The following is a 17,380-nucleotide window of genomic DNA, read 5'->3' on the forward strand; positions in this document are numbered from 1 at the left end:
ATGCAATCATTTTCAGTCAGATACATGGCAGTCATTATTTTATCTGTAATATATCTGTATATATTTAATATAACATTGGGTTTTATTATGACACACTCTGAAAGCAATTCATACTATAGTTCAGTTTTCATTACAATATGGCATGCAGATAGGCCATCTGGGCTCTTCTCAGTGGTCCTGAGGAACATAAAGGAAAGGAAAAATGGTAAAAAGGAATGAACAAGGAACAGGGATATAAAGGAATTCAAAGGCAAAGTCTGGGTCATCGGGAAGAAAGCTTGCATGAAATGACCAGCACACCAAGAGCCTGGGAAATCTCAGAGAGAAGGTGATTTAAGTAACCAGCACTCTCAAAGTCCCAGTGGAGGAGACAGGGTTGTGGGGAGAGAAAAGTCTGGTGAAAGGGGAGCCTGGGAGAGAAGAGGAGGACAAAACAGCTCCACACACAAAGCCATTCATCCAGCTGCAAAAGCTCAGAAGGTCCATGGAGGTGGGGGTGCTCTGGTGTATCATTTCTAAGTCTTACCACATGGGACACTTCTTAATGCTATGAACTCCCAGTCTCTACATTGAAGGCTGGAAATCTGTGTTTTTAAGAAGCATCCCCAGATGATCCTTATGATAGACAATTTGGGGAGGGATTAGTGGAGAAGGGTATGAACTAAAGGCTCACAGGCTAAAGTTTAGATCCCGTCTCGTCCACTCACCAGCTCTGTGAACTTGGAAGAGATACATAACTCTGTGAGTCTTGGTTTTCTCACCTATACAAATAAAAATATAGTTATGCCCGATAGTGATCCTACAAATTAGGCACTGTTATCATCATACCCATTTTACAGATTAGGAAGCTGGGGCACAGAGTGGTTGGTTGAGTTCTTTGCCCAAAGTCACAATGCTGGTGAATGCAGGCTTTGTTTCAAACTGGAAGCCACCTGGCTCACGGCGCCGTGCTCTTAGTCCGGAAGATTCTGCCCCTCCTCCCAGAAAGGAACACTGTGCTGAGAGAGACAGAGGGAAACACTTTCCAGAGAGGCAATTTCTGTTAATTCTCATTCACATCAGATGATAACTTGATGCTCCATTTACATAAGTTACTCCATAAATGAGCAACGTTCACTCAAATTAATTTTTGAATAAAGCTTTTCTTCCCCAAGATTAATAATTTATAGGACTCAAACCTCAGCTCCACCTGGGAAATGACTCAGGCATATTGATGCTTCAACAAACTTCATAGCTAATAATAACGCCACAATGAGTAGAGATAAATATTAAATAAGGTACCAAGTGCTTCCACCACACCCATGGTCTACAACGTGGGTGTAGCCTCGGGTCTAGGCTACAGAATGCACCGGTGTGAGACCACCTGACCGAATGGATTCACTTCTACACTGCTTTACACAGGCATATAGTCTTTTCAACAGATTCCTTGGCTGGAAATTTGCATTCTCTTTCAAATCAGGCCTTACTGATTCATTTCTGAAGATGCTGTAGTCTACATCAAAATGAAGATCTAATCACCTGCTGTTCTGACAGGGAAGATTTATTTTACCAGGATGTGTGAAATGATTGTTTCTCATTTGTCATCATGCTCTGTACTCTGTGTTGAAAGAAGAGGCAGCCTCAAAGATAGGATATGACACTGGAAACTAATTCTGATTTTTCCTGTTTAAAAAATACACGTATATATATTGCAGAAGACAGAGGCTATGGGGGGCAGTTTTTTGAAATCTTACCACTCAATGTTCTGAGGACAAACAAGTATAAAGAGAAGAAAGACCACTGCCAAATTTCATGGACAAAAAGAATACAAATTTGTTCAAGCAAAGCAAAATCAGATGAGAAAAGGGAAGGGTTCTATATGACAACAAAAAAAGAGAATAATTCCAGAGCAAAACTAAGGACAGCAGATAGGAATCTATGAGGTTAGATTTAAAGGACCCTTGCCTTTCTGTAGAACTGATATCTCACCCTAGATATTATTGCTTTCTTTGCCATTCCTCACGTACTTCTTAAAGGACCCATCTCTACCTACTCATGTGACTTTGTGTGCCTAAACTGTAGCTGATTGGAGCAGGGCTGTACATGTGATCCAAGGAGAGTGGTTCCAAAGGCTGAGTTGAGCCAAACTGAATCTTTTCCTCTAGACTTATAGGACTAAGAGGCACAGAGAAGCTAATTCTTCAGGAGGGAGTTGAGAGATAAATTCAGGCAGAGCCAGGATTCTCTGGTGGTCAGAGATTCCCAGGTGGTGAGAGACGGTGATATAACCAGGCCAAAACTATGGGGGAGAAGTTGTAAGTAGGGTGGGGGGGAGCCATCTGAAAAAGAGTAGAGCAATAAAGACAAGTAGAGGAAAAGACCATGTGCCCTAATAATTATAGTGCTGGAATTTACAGGCTTAGCTTCAGTGATTGGTCAATACTTTGTTTCTGGTTGATGAGATGCACCACTGAATTCTTCCCTACATCTTTTTATTTTTTTTTTTTTTCCTTAAGTAGGCTCCATGCCCAGCATGGAGCCCAAAATGGGGCTTGAACTCACGACTCTGAGATCAAGACTTTAGCTGAGTTGAACTCAGGAGTGGGATGCTTAACCGCCTGAGCCATCCCAGTGCCCCATGCTATAGCTTCTTTTTACTTAAGTTTGGCTCCTGGAGTTTTATATTCCTTGTCACCAAAGAAACTTAACTTAACTTAACTTGACTAGGTATAAATAAATGTAGCAGATCTTGACACTGGTGGGGAACTTACATCTAGTGCCAGTGCCTACTCTTAAATCCTCACACTTCCTCCAAGGATCTTTGGGCCATATTGAAGGAGAAAAATGCCTTCCTCTCATTTCTTCACACTGGCAAAGGTCCTGCCTTCCAGAGGTTTTACACCATTCTGCTTAACATATTTAAAGGAGGCTGCCATGTTCTGGAGTTTTAGGTTTTTTGTTCTAGTATTTTTTTTTTTTTTTACCGTATCCATTATTTTTAATGTCCAGCGTTTATAATACAAGGGCCAGAGCTCTCTCCCCACCTCAAGTTTATAAATTTTCGGTTGGCTTGTGAGGCCAATAGAGATACTTCTTCTTGTCTAATTTGGTTTCTGGGAAGGCTACATTCATGTCCTCAACGGTCATCTGATCAAACGGAATGATGTTCCTTAGCTTCTCCAGCTGTTTTGCATATTCCACAATCCTGGCCTTTGAGACAGACAAAAACTCAGCACAACTTTTCACATCTTCTTTTCCTTCAGCATCCACCTGAACAGTGTATTTATCCTCTGGCACAGGAATCTTCAAGGCACTGAACTTCTTCTCAAGGTCATCTACCAAGCCAGCCTTCACCACATTGGCCTTGTAGTAAGCCCAGTCGGTAACAGGGGGTTTCTCAGGGAGAGTAGTCAACTGGGAAATAAGTGTCTAATTCCAAGATTTCAGGGAGTTAGCAATGACCTTCTGGTTTCAGGGTATGATCTCCCCAAAAGCTACCCAGTCAATGGTTTTTAGAGCAAGTTTTCACCCAGCCGTCTTGAGATCCTTCACCAACCCTGGCTGCCCAGAGTCCACAGCAGAAAGGAACAGAACTTTTGGTTCTAGTTTTAAGTCATAACAGATATTCAGACCAAGTGTAGTCAATTAATCTAGTAGAGATACATAGAAGATGAATTCAAACACCAGACAGGTGTTCAAACTAGGTCAGATTCTAGGATCTTTCTGGCCTTTTTAGTCAAGTTGCAAATACCCAAATCTTCCCTCATTCCTCCCACAACATGTCCTCATATTTTCTCACCCTTTTCTGAATGTGTCCCTATTTACCAATGTTCCTCTTAAAGGACGACTCCGAGAACAGAATACACATGATCTGACCAGTGCAGAACACCCTAGAACCATTACCTCTTCAATCGGTACTCACTTCTGTAAATGCTGCCCAGCAGAGCACATGTCATTATTAGCACTAGCCTTCACTGGAGGTTCCAGTTGAACTCAGAGTCATCTCAAGTATCAAGTATCCAAAGGAGTATCATCTTGGACCCAGCATTTGATAAGAGGCCAAGGAAAAAGCCATCTGTGCAACGGGTTTGGACACCATTGCAAACTCATTACCTTTCAGAAATGCACCATTATCTTGGGAAAGAGCAGACAATAGAGGGGAAGGGAGATGAGAAACTTCCAGAGATAGATTTCATTTGGCAGTTTTGCCTCTGTTTGGCCCTGGGAATTCAGGACCATAGAGACAGCCATCCAAAACCTCCAGAAGAAAGTTTTCACCTGCCTTCAACCTAGATAATACCAAGAAACATCCTCCCAACACTTCTCCATATCTGCACATTAAGGTTTACTGTCTGAGCTTTCTTGGACTCTGGATGTCTAAAGCTTCCACCATGGAAGCATTTTATGATTCAAGATCCAGACTCAGAGGAAAGGGTGCCCGAATACACACACAAGAGGTGATCCCAGGGTATAACCTGGCAGAATGATGGAGTGAGGGAAGCTTCCTTTAAGTCAGTTGTGTCTGCTGCTTCATTGCAGAATAGTGACAGGATCCAATTTATCACCCCCCCACACACACATACGCAAACACAAAAAATACTCATACTCATCTCGTATTGTATGTTTGCGCATTAGGGCAGACAAGGAATTTCTGCAGATTCATAACCCCTATGTTAAATTCAGCCCAGCATCCAGGAATGATTGGCCAAGTAATTTTCTTGAAAATTATCCACAGGGATTCTACTGGGGCTTCTTCCTCAACTTCAGCCCAGGGACTTCCTCAAGCCCAGGCACACTTCCATGTCATGTATGTGCACGGGGTCAAATCACTCCCAAAATTCCAAAAAGTGCAAAATTCATCTCTTGGTTCATTCATTCAAAAGTACTCTGCATCTACTACAGGCTTTCCCTCCAAGAGCACACCCTATAGCCAGGGTTGTGAGATGTCTCTGTATTAAATTGTTCAGTCCAACATAATACTTGGCAAAGGAGTTATAAAATCCTAACCTCCTGCAGGAGCTTAAGGGTGAGGAAAGCTGAGGGTTCACCAGCTATCACCTCCTAAAAACCAGGCGATCTGAGCTGGGTTATGAGGTTTCGATCTAATACCCAGATGACAGGGGACTGGAAGTGTCTGGTGGCCATTTCCACTGCCAGCCTGGAAGGTTGCAGGGACCTGTGATCATCATTGCAAGCCTGAAGAATTATGTCTTGAGTATTCCCGGCAACTCAATTACGGCATGCAAATTTTCCGCAGAGTTGACTTCTCGGCTTCAGGAGCCACGCACACGCTCCTTTGGGCTTTTTTGCACGAGGAAAACATTGTTGGGAAAGGAGCCTGAGGACCAACCACTGGAAAGTGCACTCAATAGCACTTTGGTTGAGATAATTGCTGTGTGTGTGTTTTTTTTTTTTTTTTTTTTTTTAAATTGTAGGCTTCGGAGGTGACCACAAGCAAAATTTGTGACAGACATTTGACACTGAGAAACTGCCGTGTTCGGGTGAAACTTTTCACAGCCCTCCCCCACCAAGACTGGTTTATTGACTAACATAAGAAAATCATATAAAACCACTGGAGTACGTTGGCCAAGTCTTCTCTTTTTGTTGTAATGCTCTTTTGCTAGGCACCGGAATCGTTCCTCACTATAGTCAGGCAGACTCTCATCCAGGGAAGCTGGTTCGAGTTCACTGCGGGGGGGGGGGGGGCGAGCAGCCCAGTGCACGGTGCAGCCATGTTGCTCTGTGAGCACAGACACGCAGATTGCAGCGAGCCCCCTCACCCACCATGGGTTCAAGGGACTTTAGAGCAGTTCCTGCAGAGTAGCTTCCTTATCCTCTGGGCCAGATGCTCTCCTTTATCCTTTCTGCCCAGAGCAGACTCTGAAAGAAAACTTGCCAAGGAAGCAGTCTGGGAGATGGTGCAAAGGACACAAGTCCATCAAATAGAGAAGAAAAAAAAAAGCACAATCCAGGGAAAATAAAAGACAGAGCTTGTAGAGGCGATCTCCCTGCCCACGGTCATCAGGATCCTGTGATGTCAGTTAGCATAACAAGGATATAATCAGAAGAACGAACGGAGGACTTTAGAGAGACACTCGAGTGGCAGGTCTCCAGCCCCAGCTGGGGCCGTGGGTCCAGGCCAGTGTGGGGGAGCGGGCCAGCAGCTTGCACAGTTATTCCCTGAAGTACATCCAGCAGGTTCCAGGGCTCCTCAAGCCAACTTCCTAAGCAGGCTTCCCTCTCTGGACAAGGAAGCATCCCTGCCACTTAGCCTTGATAATCCTATTCTCGCTGTACAGATGGAATGCCATTTCCTGGCTTGGGAGACGCCAGGGATGCTCTTAGTGTCTTAGTTCCACCACCTAAAAAATTATGATGATATTTATCTCCTTGGGTCCTTAGGAAGATTCAACAAGACAGTGGAGGTGAAAAAGCCTCCTAGGGCATCTGTCACACAGTTTTGCCCTAAATGAGAGTTAATGTACATACAAACTACCTTTACAAATGAATCAGCATTTCTGGGGTGCCTTCTGTGCACTAAACAATGAGGATGACAGAAACGAACAAAATATTTTTCCCCCTCAAGGAAATTACAGACCAGTTGAGGAGATGAGTAGGCAAAGATGAGTTAAACACAGCAACCAAGCATCCAAAATGGATGTACGTGGTGTTTGCCATGGGAATCTTGAATAAGAGACAAGGACAAGCAGGAAACCTGCAGAAAGAAGGATTTTAGCAGCACCATGAATGCTGAGGAAGACTTCGATGAGTCAAGAAGAGGTCCCAGACGGAGAAAGACTTTCAGGCTTTCATGAGTTGACACAATAAAAGTTGGTCTTCCAAGAGCCCAGTTGCACTAGAATAACCATTAAAACTCTAGACCAAGCCCCATGTATAAAGAAAAAAAGGTATCTACTTACTGTCTCCTCCATGATGCTGATTCAGTACAGGAGAAAGCATATCTATGGTTTTCCAAACACAGGAAGAGAACAAAGACAAGAAAAAGACAGGAGAAAATAAAGCAAGCAGAGAGATAACCATCTGTGTTTGCTAGTTTAGTCTTCCTTCGAATGTGTAATTATGATTCCAAGGGCTGAGATGGCCACTTGGAGAGACGATAGTCCAGATCAAGCAAATAACGCACAAGGAGGCAATCAACCTATAGACAACAGACTGTATGTGCATGGTTTTTCTCTTAAAGATTTGTGTCTGCCAACGGAAAACAAAAGGTTTCCTCCAAACATTTTGATTTCATAGGAAACATCAAATTCACAAGTCTTCAGCAAAGTCTAAAGTGGTATCAACCACCTCATCCCTAGAATAAAGCATAAGACTGTATTATTTTCATTTTGTAAGAAACATTCAAAGTTCAGGGCTGGAAAATTGTGTGTGGGCTGATGCCTGATAGTGCAGCCTGTTATTATGGAGTGACTCACGATAAATTTCCAGAGCCACCACACCTTAAAGTCAAACTCACTCAAGCCAGACAGTAAACTATTAGCAGAGATATTTTTGTAACCATAATTTCTAGTCTTTTAACTAATTTTTTTAAACTTGCAACATGGCCAGTTGTATAAGAGTCATAGAGCTCTCTTTTCTGGCATCAGGGTCTTGGAATATTTAGTCCTTAAAAAACAATACAAAATAAAAACATGCCCCTGGGGTATTTTAAGGAATTTTTCAACTGACCAACTTGGTGAACCAGCATGATCCTGGAGTACTGGCTCCATCATGTCAGCCAACCCTGTCTCCTCACCACAAGGAAGACTCAGCCCAGGACTCCTGTGGTTGTGGCCACGTCTGCCCCAGGTACCCAAAAGGAAGTCTCTCCATGGCGAACCCAAGCTGGGGATAGCACCATGTAGGGAGAGTTGCTGACAAGACCGGGGTGCTCTGCAAGAGGTTTCCGTGCGGACTAGAATTTGTCAGATTTGTTCTAGTACCAAGTAGAGCAACCAGTAAAACACTCCTACCTCAGGTAAAGCTCTCATCCCTTGGACCACGTCCAGTTTTGGTCACCTGCCTTCACACACTTCACTCTCCCACCATGAACCCATGAGCAAGTCACATCCTGTCAATACCTGAGGGCCCAGAGTTGAAAGCTCCCATCTAATGTCAGTGTGTGTTCTAGAACCCTGGAAGAGGCCCAGGATAGACTTGGGCTCAAGGTTTCTAGACAGCAACTGAATTGACCAGCTTTTCTCCATGCATTTTTAATTCTCTTCAGGACACGCTGTACAGTGGTGACTGTAACAGGTCATTTGACTATTTCTGAGCTGGGTTTCACATGAGGAACCCACTGTTAAATGGGAATGAATGGAATAGAAATAATAATGTCTAATGTGTGCTGTCTACCTAGTTCCATCTCTGACACCGCTGCAAGGATTTCAGATGTGTTAGGAAGCTCTTTCCTAGGGCAATATCTCCCATTCTTGTTACACATTAAATCAGTGGAGTGAATGATTAGATTTTGGCCTCCCCAGAGTCTCCCTGTTTAGGGGCAGGGCTGGAGAAGCAGAGGGAAGACCTTGATGGTGTGGAGGCCAGCCGAGGCTTCCTGCCCACGATCAGCCTGAGGAACCACAACTGGCAGGGCAGAGGCTGGGAACAGGAGACAGGGGGAGGATGCTGACGCACCACAGACAGCTCGGAGGTTTTTCCTTGGTTAGGAACACAGACTGTGTGCACACCTCAGTCATCAGCCCTTGAAAAGGGCAATTGGATGGAGGGGTTTGACAGACATGGAGAAGGCAGAAAGGTGAAGGCAGAAACCACATGTGTCCCTTCACTCTTTTGTCCTGGCACTGACAGGACATGTCATGTGGCACGTAGGCAGTGAATGAATGATACACAGCGGAGTTTGTGGATGAAAGGCCAGGAAGGTTGAGGTAATGGATTATACACCATGAGGAGACTGACAGAAGGGACCAGTCTCCCAGCCCAAGGTGTCTAGACGGAGGGGGTAGAGCATGTTCCCTTGTTCTGTGTGCGCGCTTTCCTGTTTAAATGTCAGTCGTGGCTAGGACTGGTCAGCGCAGGAGACCTTCCTGTGGCAGCAAATCCCACTTCCTCAGCAGGCTTCTTCTGGTCCCAGCCCTCTGTGCTCTACATGGGTCAGGACCTGAGGTCTGGGGTCTCCCTAGAAGTCCAGAATTCCTTGCCTTCCTTGCATACCTCGAGGGCAGCTTCTGGTTAAGAAACAGTGTTCACTCACCTCTTTTTCATCCTCCTACAAAACCACTTCCTCTCCTGTTCCATCCTCCTGAACCACCCCCGTGCTTTGCCCCCAAAGACAGTTTGTTTCTGTTCCAGTCCATATTAAGATTCAGGGGTCCCTTCATAACATGATGCACAGAAGGAAAGAACAAGATCCTAATCTTGAATCAGCCCTCCTCCTCACATCTGCTTTGCCTTACACACTCATTTCTGTTCCTTCTTCCCCTGCCACCCCTCCCACCCCACAGAGACTCACTACGGTTGGATTGTGTGGGCCTGAGTCAGAAGCTCCACAGCTTCTGTCAGGAGGTGGCAAGCTCTGAGGTTCCCCGTCCTGTCCTCCTCACCTTGAATTTCTAGAACATCTACTTGTTCTGCAGAGGCTTCTAGTTACACAGAGCACACACGTCTCATTCATCTATGGGACATTTTCCCTTGTTGTTTGTACAATCTTGTGCCCACTGACTCGTTCTAACTGCTGCTTATCTTTTCCCCAAGGTAGGGAAGAAGTGTGGTCTGATGACTGGAGAAGTTTCCTAGAAATTGGGAGACCTTGCAGACTGGGGAAAATGACTTTGACTCTCTGGATAAACTGGTGTTTCAGCAGCCTTGGGTGAGCGGACAGAAAGCAGCTCGAGTGTCCAGAGAGGGACATCCTCAGTTGCTGGCCCTTCTTGCAGGTTGGCACACAATACTTCTGGTTTCTGTCTGGTTCCAAGGACAAGCAGATGCCCTATTACATGGTCCTATTCCTCTTCTCCCTGTCCCCAGTTTTGACTTTGGCTCCTCCTGCTTCAGTTAATCAAATAAGTTGACTTCTTGGGCAAATCAATGCTTGCCCAGTAAGCCTCATGAACTGACACCCTGGGTGGGCCCGGTAATGAAGCACACAGCATCAATAGCTTGGGCCCAGACTGGGTGAAATGCATACATGAGCTTCTCATCAAGATTTCTGATGAATGACTCCCACTCCCAACTTCTATGGATAAGGATGAGGACACTTTCAATCTCAAGGGACAGATATTCAACTCAAATTAGCAAGAGCCAAGAAAGAAATCCAGGGGTTTACAAACTTGGGTGCATTTGACTTCAGGCAAAGCTGGATATGAGGTCTGCAATAATGTCATCAGAGTTGTTATCCCAAAAGGTAAACAATGACAGCTGTTGGTGGGGATGTGGTTGGGATACAGGAATGTGGTTGGATGAGGTGTTGGTAGGAAGGTAGATTGGTGCAGCTATTATGGAAAACAATATGGAAGTCATCCCCACTCCCCAAATTAAAAATAGAGCTACCAGGGGATCCAGCAATCCCTATTCTGGTGTATACCCAAAAGAAATGAAATCAATACCTCCAAAATATACCCCCACCTTCATGTTCATTGCAACATTATTCACAATAGCTGGGACATAGAAACAAACTAAGTGTCCATCAACAGATGAATGGATAAAGAAATGTGTGTCATACACACACACACACACACACACACACACACACACAAACAAACATACAGTGGAATATTATTTAGCCTGAGAAAAAAGAGATCCTGTTATTCCCAACCACATGGATGAACCTAGAGGACATTACCTAAGTGAAACAAGCCAGCCACAATAAAAAAAAGTACTGCATGATCTTATTTACATGTGGAATCTAAAAATGACAAATACGTAGAAGCAGAGAGTAGAACAGGGGTTGTGGGGTGGGGGGATTTTTGTCAAAGGGTATGAAGTTGCATTTATGTAGAATGAAAAATTCTAGAGATCTAATACGCAGTATATTTATGGGTTAACAATACTGTATTAAATATTGGAAATTTGCTAAAAAAAAATGGATTTCAGGTACTCTCACCACAAAAAAGAAGAAATAGAAGAAGAAGGAAGAGGAACGTAACTATATAAGGAGATGACATGTTAATTAGCTTGACTGTAGTAGTCATTTTACTATATGTATAAAGTCATCACATTGTATGTTGTACATCTTAAATATATTCAAATTTTATTATAAATAAATTTGAAATAAAAATGTAAATGTCTTTTTTTAACGTTTTTATTTTTTTAAGAGAGTGAGAGAGCATGCAGGGGGGGGCATAGGGAGAGAGAGTGAACCCTCAAGCAGACGTCCCATTGAGCTTGACATGGGACTCGATCTCACAACCCCAAGATCATGACTTGAGCCAAAACCAAGATTCCGATGCTTAACAGTCTGAGCAACCCACGCACCCCAAAATATAGATGTCTCTAGAGAGAGCAGTGCCTATCTCCACCTGTTGGACAAGTGTTCTCCAAAAGGTTGAAGATGGTTACCAGCACAGAGCTCTGGTGGAATGAGAGTATTTTCCAATTATTCCAGCAAAAATGTCCTGGGTCACATATCCACTCCCAAATTATTCTTGGATCATGTGGCTTCTTCTGTGGCAGGGGAGACCTGTCTCACATTATGGAATATGTTCTCCATAAGAGAAAAGCATTCAGTTCTTAGAAGGATAGAAATGGATGTTGGACAAGCAAAAACATGCTATATCTCCTATATCACCTGCAACCGGCTAGGAGCCCAGACTGCAGAAACTTGCAGCAAACCCGGATGCCCAATGCACCCAGGGCTCAGTCTTCTAAACTTCATATATTTCCAATAAGGGCGAAGAGCTGAGGTCATGTGCTAGAAATATAGAACCATAACAATGTGGCACTCTTTTTTTTTTTTTTTCCTGTAGTTGGATAAGACTCTTCCAGCTTGGGGAAAATCAAATACAAATAGCCATCGGCTTTGCTGCCATCATCAAAATATTTCTATGACTCACAAGATAAATGAGAAAAATACACAGAGGAGTCAAAGTTACACTGAAGTTAGATTGTAATCACACCCTTGAGTTCTGACAACCCACTGACAAAATTTCCTGCTGAGAGTATATTACTGACTTATTTTTCTCCACAGAAGGTACCTGATTAGCCTAAAGCAGGTTATCTGCTCTAAGGATTATCTGAGATCAGCTTTTCACACAAGCTGCTATCCCATCAGCCATCAGCAACTCCCGTCTCCACCACGGAGTTGCCCGCTGAAGACAAACACTGACCCACGGATCCAAAGACTCCAATTTAAGGCTACAAATCATCTGATGAAGGACAGGTCAGCTTACAGGACATCATTCTTTAAACACTGACACTGAAGTCTCTTAAGTGGGTGAGGACGGCTTCTCTACACTAAGAAGATCGGGACTGTCTCCGGTATTGAGGACCCTTGAACACCCTTATGGTCCGCCAGGAAGTCGGGATTTCTGAGGTAGACTTTCTGTTCAGAAAAGGAAGATCTCAAATGCCCAGTGGAGTATGTGAAGCCCAGTTCAACATGCAGAACTTTCCCTGACTTGAGTTTTCTTACCTTCTGGCCTCTGTGTCTCCAGGAGGGCCACATCTCAGTAGTGGCCAACCATCAAAATTTGGGGATTGCCTGCTATGGAACAAGTATGGGAGAACAAAGACAAACCTGAAGGGCGCACTTGGCAAGATGCTGTTGTGAGCTCAAGTTGAGAACTTTCCAACTCTACCCCAAGCACAGCAGTGATATTTGAAACATTCAGTGATATATGTCCTGTTAAGGATGAGGATAGACCTGCTGGATCATTTTAGACGTAGTTAGGACATCCATGTATACGAAAAACATACGGATGACTTAACAAAAAAATTAAATGTACAGTTTCCAAAACAATGGAGAGAAAGAGGAGTTGTGGAGAAATAAAAATACATATTTTTAAGATAGTAGCAATATGTCCAATTACGACAATATCACAATCAGTAGCAACATATTAAGTTTATTTATTAAAAGACAAACTATCAGGTTGAATTTTTTTTTAAAGCTTATGTGTTTTAGAAAGTTCACTTTCCTGCCAAAAGGGATGAGAGAGCAAAACCAGATGTCAGGGCATGGTAGAAAGTCATAGCTCTTCCAGACGAGAAGCAGGGGCCTCGCCTAAAGCAGCTCTGGGATGGGGCTGGAGGGCTGAGGGGGTGCAGGGACATGCAAGAGGGAGATCTGATGGGTGTGGCAGCTGGCTAGAGCAAGCTGAATTAGAAGGACTTCATGAGGAAGATCAGCAATTGTATGCTGGGTGTCGTCTATATGTAGGTGGGGGTTAAAAGTGAAGAAATAAAATTACCTAAAAGGATGGGAGAAAGAGAAGCATCGAAACCTTGGCAACACCAGTTCTTGAAGGACACACAGAGGAAGAGAACCCAAAGAAGGATCCTAAGACAGATTAGATCGATTTTGTCACATAGCCACTGGAAAAGAAGACTTTGGAGGGGGATGTCCCTAATATCAGATACTTTCCAGAGGTCAAAGAAAGCCAGAACCAAAAAACACATGTTGGATTTGACACTGTGGAGATCGCTTGAGAGCTTTGCCCTCATTAACCTCATGGGTTGGAAGGAAGCGTCAGCTTGAACATGAACAGTGATCCCACAGGGTTTCTCTAGGTGACCTCAGGTGTTAACCAGTTTAATGCCCGTAATAAAATGTCGCCATCCAGTACCCAGGATGATGCTGTCTTCTCTCCAGGTTTCTTCAAATTCTACAAGTTTCCCAATACCTTCCATCTCCTACAAAGCAGCTGGCTCAGAGCACAGATCATCAAGTTCCATTCCCTGACTTCTCTCTTCCCTTTTCAGGACTTTCTCACTTCTTTTCCTTCAAGGAAGGGACAGATCCCCCTTTCCTTTGGAAGGTGGAATGGATCAGCCATCCTTCTTTTATATTCAGGGCAACCAGAATTTACCAAGTAGCTTCCACACGCCAGGCACTGAGCTAGGCACTTTCACATTTTTAATTCACTTCTGACCATTCATTCACACCACGTCTATGGTGAGGCAAGCGGTATCACCTTATTTTGCAGAAGAAGTTATCCAGCAAAAGGTACAAATGCTGCCTCTCCTCAGCTAAGGGTAAACAGGAATGCTCATTCCTGGGTCAAAGAAGTTCTACTACTGTCATGTTGAACACAGATAACATCCTATTGGTCCAATGCCATGAGCCAAATGTGGGAATTATGAATAATTTTTAAACATCTTTGATATTAGCGATGGTAGTGAAACTGCTCAAGGAAGTAGGCTTTGCAAGAGAGGTGTCTAATTTGCTCAGGCTGCTGTAACAAAATACCATAGCCTGGGGGGCTTAACCAACAAACATTGGTCACAGTTCTGGAGAATGAGAGTCCAAGATCAGGATGCCAGCCTGGTCCAGTTCCAGTAAGGATCCAGTTCCTGGCTTGTAGACAGCCACCTTCTCACTGTGTCCTCAGATGGCCAACAGAGAGCTCTGGTCTCTTTACCACCTTCTATGGACACCCATGTCATCATGGCAGTTCTGCCCCCATGACCTCATCCAAATCTAATTACCTCCCAAAGACCCCATCTCCAAACCACCACCCCATGGGGGTCAGGGCCTCAATACAGGAATTTTGGCAGAATACAAACACGCAGTCTGTAGCAGGAAGGAAAGAGGAAGAAAGAAAGGAAAGAAAAGAAAAGAAGGAAGGAAGGGAGGGAGGAAGGAAGGAAGGAAGGAAGGAAAATAAAGGGGAGAAAGGGACAAAAAAAAAAAAGAGAGAGAGATCGTGGGAGCAACAGAAAAGATTCTGGTGCACCAGGGACTTAGGCCAAGAAGGCACAACCACCACAGGAAATTGTCCTCGGGGCCCAGGCAGCGTCCGGGCCAGGAAGAGGAGACAGCTCACACCTGGCTTTAATAAAGAGCTCCTCCTGTCAACCCTGCCTCCGTCTTTACCATGGTCATGAAATGCTGGGTTTTTTAAAACCCAAAATGCAACTTGCCTGGCACTCTGCCACTTGAACTACAATCTCTGTATTTTTTGGAAGCAATGGATTTATTTCTGCCCCACTCATTAACATGCTGTTTGAGAAAGGGGAAAAAAAGAAAAAAAAAAAAAAAAACCTCTTTCTTGGTTAAGATGCCCAAATTGAAATCTCTTCTCCAAAGAAGAGAATGCAGGTAGAGAAGCTCATCGATCATCAATTTCTCCTTGCTACCCAACACGTTAATTTTTCAGTGGACTTGCAAGTCAGACAAACTTCCCACTCTGTTAGGTTCTGCTGACACAGGCACTCACAAAGGACACTTTCACGGAATCTCTCTGCCCTCGCTCCTGGCAGTTCTGTCATCGACATCATTTGAATATTCCCTATTTTATTGTCTATTCTAATTTTATGGGCTTAAGCAAAAGCCACTTTCATACTGGTTACTTATGGTTTCCTTAACTCTGTGATTAAGCCAGAAAAATTCGGTTTGAAGCTGCCTATAATTTAAGGCTTCAAGATCCAACCATGTATTTCCACTTGCCTGTGGTCCAAAATGATTTCAGTGTTTCTCCTCATCTTCAAGGCTCCCCAAATCAGTAGATATGACCTCCCACTGCCCCACAGCAGCAGCCGAAGGAAACTGGGGAAAGGCTTTTTCCACCTAAGACCACAAGCTCTGAAACCACTTCCTCTCCTCATTCTCCTTGACCTTTCTTTGGCATGAGGCTCCATTAATCACACCCTCCTTGAAACACTCTCTTTGTGTGCCTGTGTAAGAGCAAAGGTTTTGCATCAACAAATTGGGTTGATTGTGAGTTGCCATCTGGCACTTTCTAACCGCCAGACATTGAGGAAGTTACTTAATAACTGTGAGTCTCTGTTCCTACATCTCTGAAGGAGGGATGAAAATCACTCCTTCCTTAGAGTGGTGATGAAGATTACATCAGCTGCTTGTAAAGTGTTTGCGAAGGAGCACGTCTCCATGAGATGACAAAAGGCCGATGTTCCCCACCTCCCAATTGTGTCTCCTTTGCTGGTTCCTAAGTAATGATTTCCCCCAAGCCGCCTCAGTCTTCAGCTGCCTGCTCATCCCTCTCTACCCTTAGTCCCTGTCCCCTACCCCTGACCCTCCCAGACCTCACCTGGGAGCCAACAGACTAGCCTAACATCTTACATGCACAAAGTCACCCTTGGAGAAATGGCTTTACCCCGAGTCCCAGTCTCCATGTCTATAAAATGAGATGCTGATTGGGTGAAGGATAAGGCAAGGTTCCCTCTTGCCCCTTCCTAAATATGTGAAGTAATTTTCCCTGCCTCTTCCCCAGTTCTCCCCTTGTCCTCTCCTTCTTCTCCCCTCCCACTTCTCCCTCATTTCTGGAATAGAATTTGGATAATTTGGATAATTTCTTCCTCGTTTTTGGAATAGAATTTGGATAATTTACCAGATTACAACAGTTCAGGCTGGAAAAATCTAGTAGAAGGTTCTATCTCTAAGCTTGTACTTTCTCTCCCTCTCTCAAATAAATAAATAAAATCTTTTTCAAAAAGAAATGCAGCTTAGTGAAAGGCATAAAATTAATGAGGACACTGAGGCGTTCACTCTCTCATTAAGCTGAGCTACATATGTTAATAAATAATTTCCATGAGAAAGTAAGTTTGTGCAGCCATCTGGAAAGCAATTGACAGCACTTAAGCAAAGTGACTCATTATACTCTATCATCCAGCAGCTCCAGGGCAGATACAAGGGTGTTAAGTATGAGAATGGTCACCGTGACAGAGATTTGAAAGCAGTCTTGGTATCCACTGGGTGAACAGATGGATAAAATAAACGGTACACATCCAAGTATACTATGTAACAAGAAAAGATAAGGATAGATGTGCATGCAGCAGCATTAAGAGATCTGAAAAACAGCACTGAAAAAGGAATAAACAGAATGCAATACTTAGCACTACCATTTACATAATTAACAATGCCTGCCCACAGAATTGGTCGCCACTGGATGATTCAAGGAAATCAACATGTTCATTTTGAAAACTGGTAGATGAGAGGAAAGAATCAAGCATGTAGTCCGACTTTCCTCTATGAATTATACCATGGATAACCAAATAATATATCAAGGGAAGTTTCTTGTTCTAGGAGTGTTCTGGCTAGCAAACAAAGAAGGAATGCTAGAATTAGAACATCACCATTTTGCAACATCTAATTGTGGCTGACTCTAAGGCAGCCCATTTATCCCTGGTATTCATGCCCTTGGATAATCCCATCCCCCTGGATGCTGGATGGGACCTGGGACTGCTTCTAATCCATGAGAGGCAGTACAGTGATGGGCTATCTCCTCCATGATTACGTTACATAAAACTATACTTCCGTTTTGCCAGC

The 17,380-nt window shown here is 43.8% G+C and overlaps 1 pseudogene; it reads right to left on the reverse strand.

Moving 5' to 3' along the window:
* Positions 1 to 2,946: 2,946 nt before the first annotated feature.
* LOC125095632 (ATP synthase subunit d, mitochondrial-like) overlaps positions 2,947 to 17,380 on the reverse strand; it is a 53,046-nt pseudogene continuing 38,612 nt past the window's right edge.

This window comes from Lutra lutra, chromosome 3, assembly GCF_902655055.1.
Source record: "Lutra lutra chromosome 3, mLutLut1.2, whole genome shotgun sequence".
In the NCBI taxonomy this organism is placed as follows: Eukaryota; Metazoa; Chordata; class Mammalia; order Carnivora; family Mustelidae; genus Lutra; species Lutra lutra.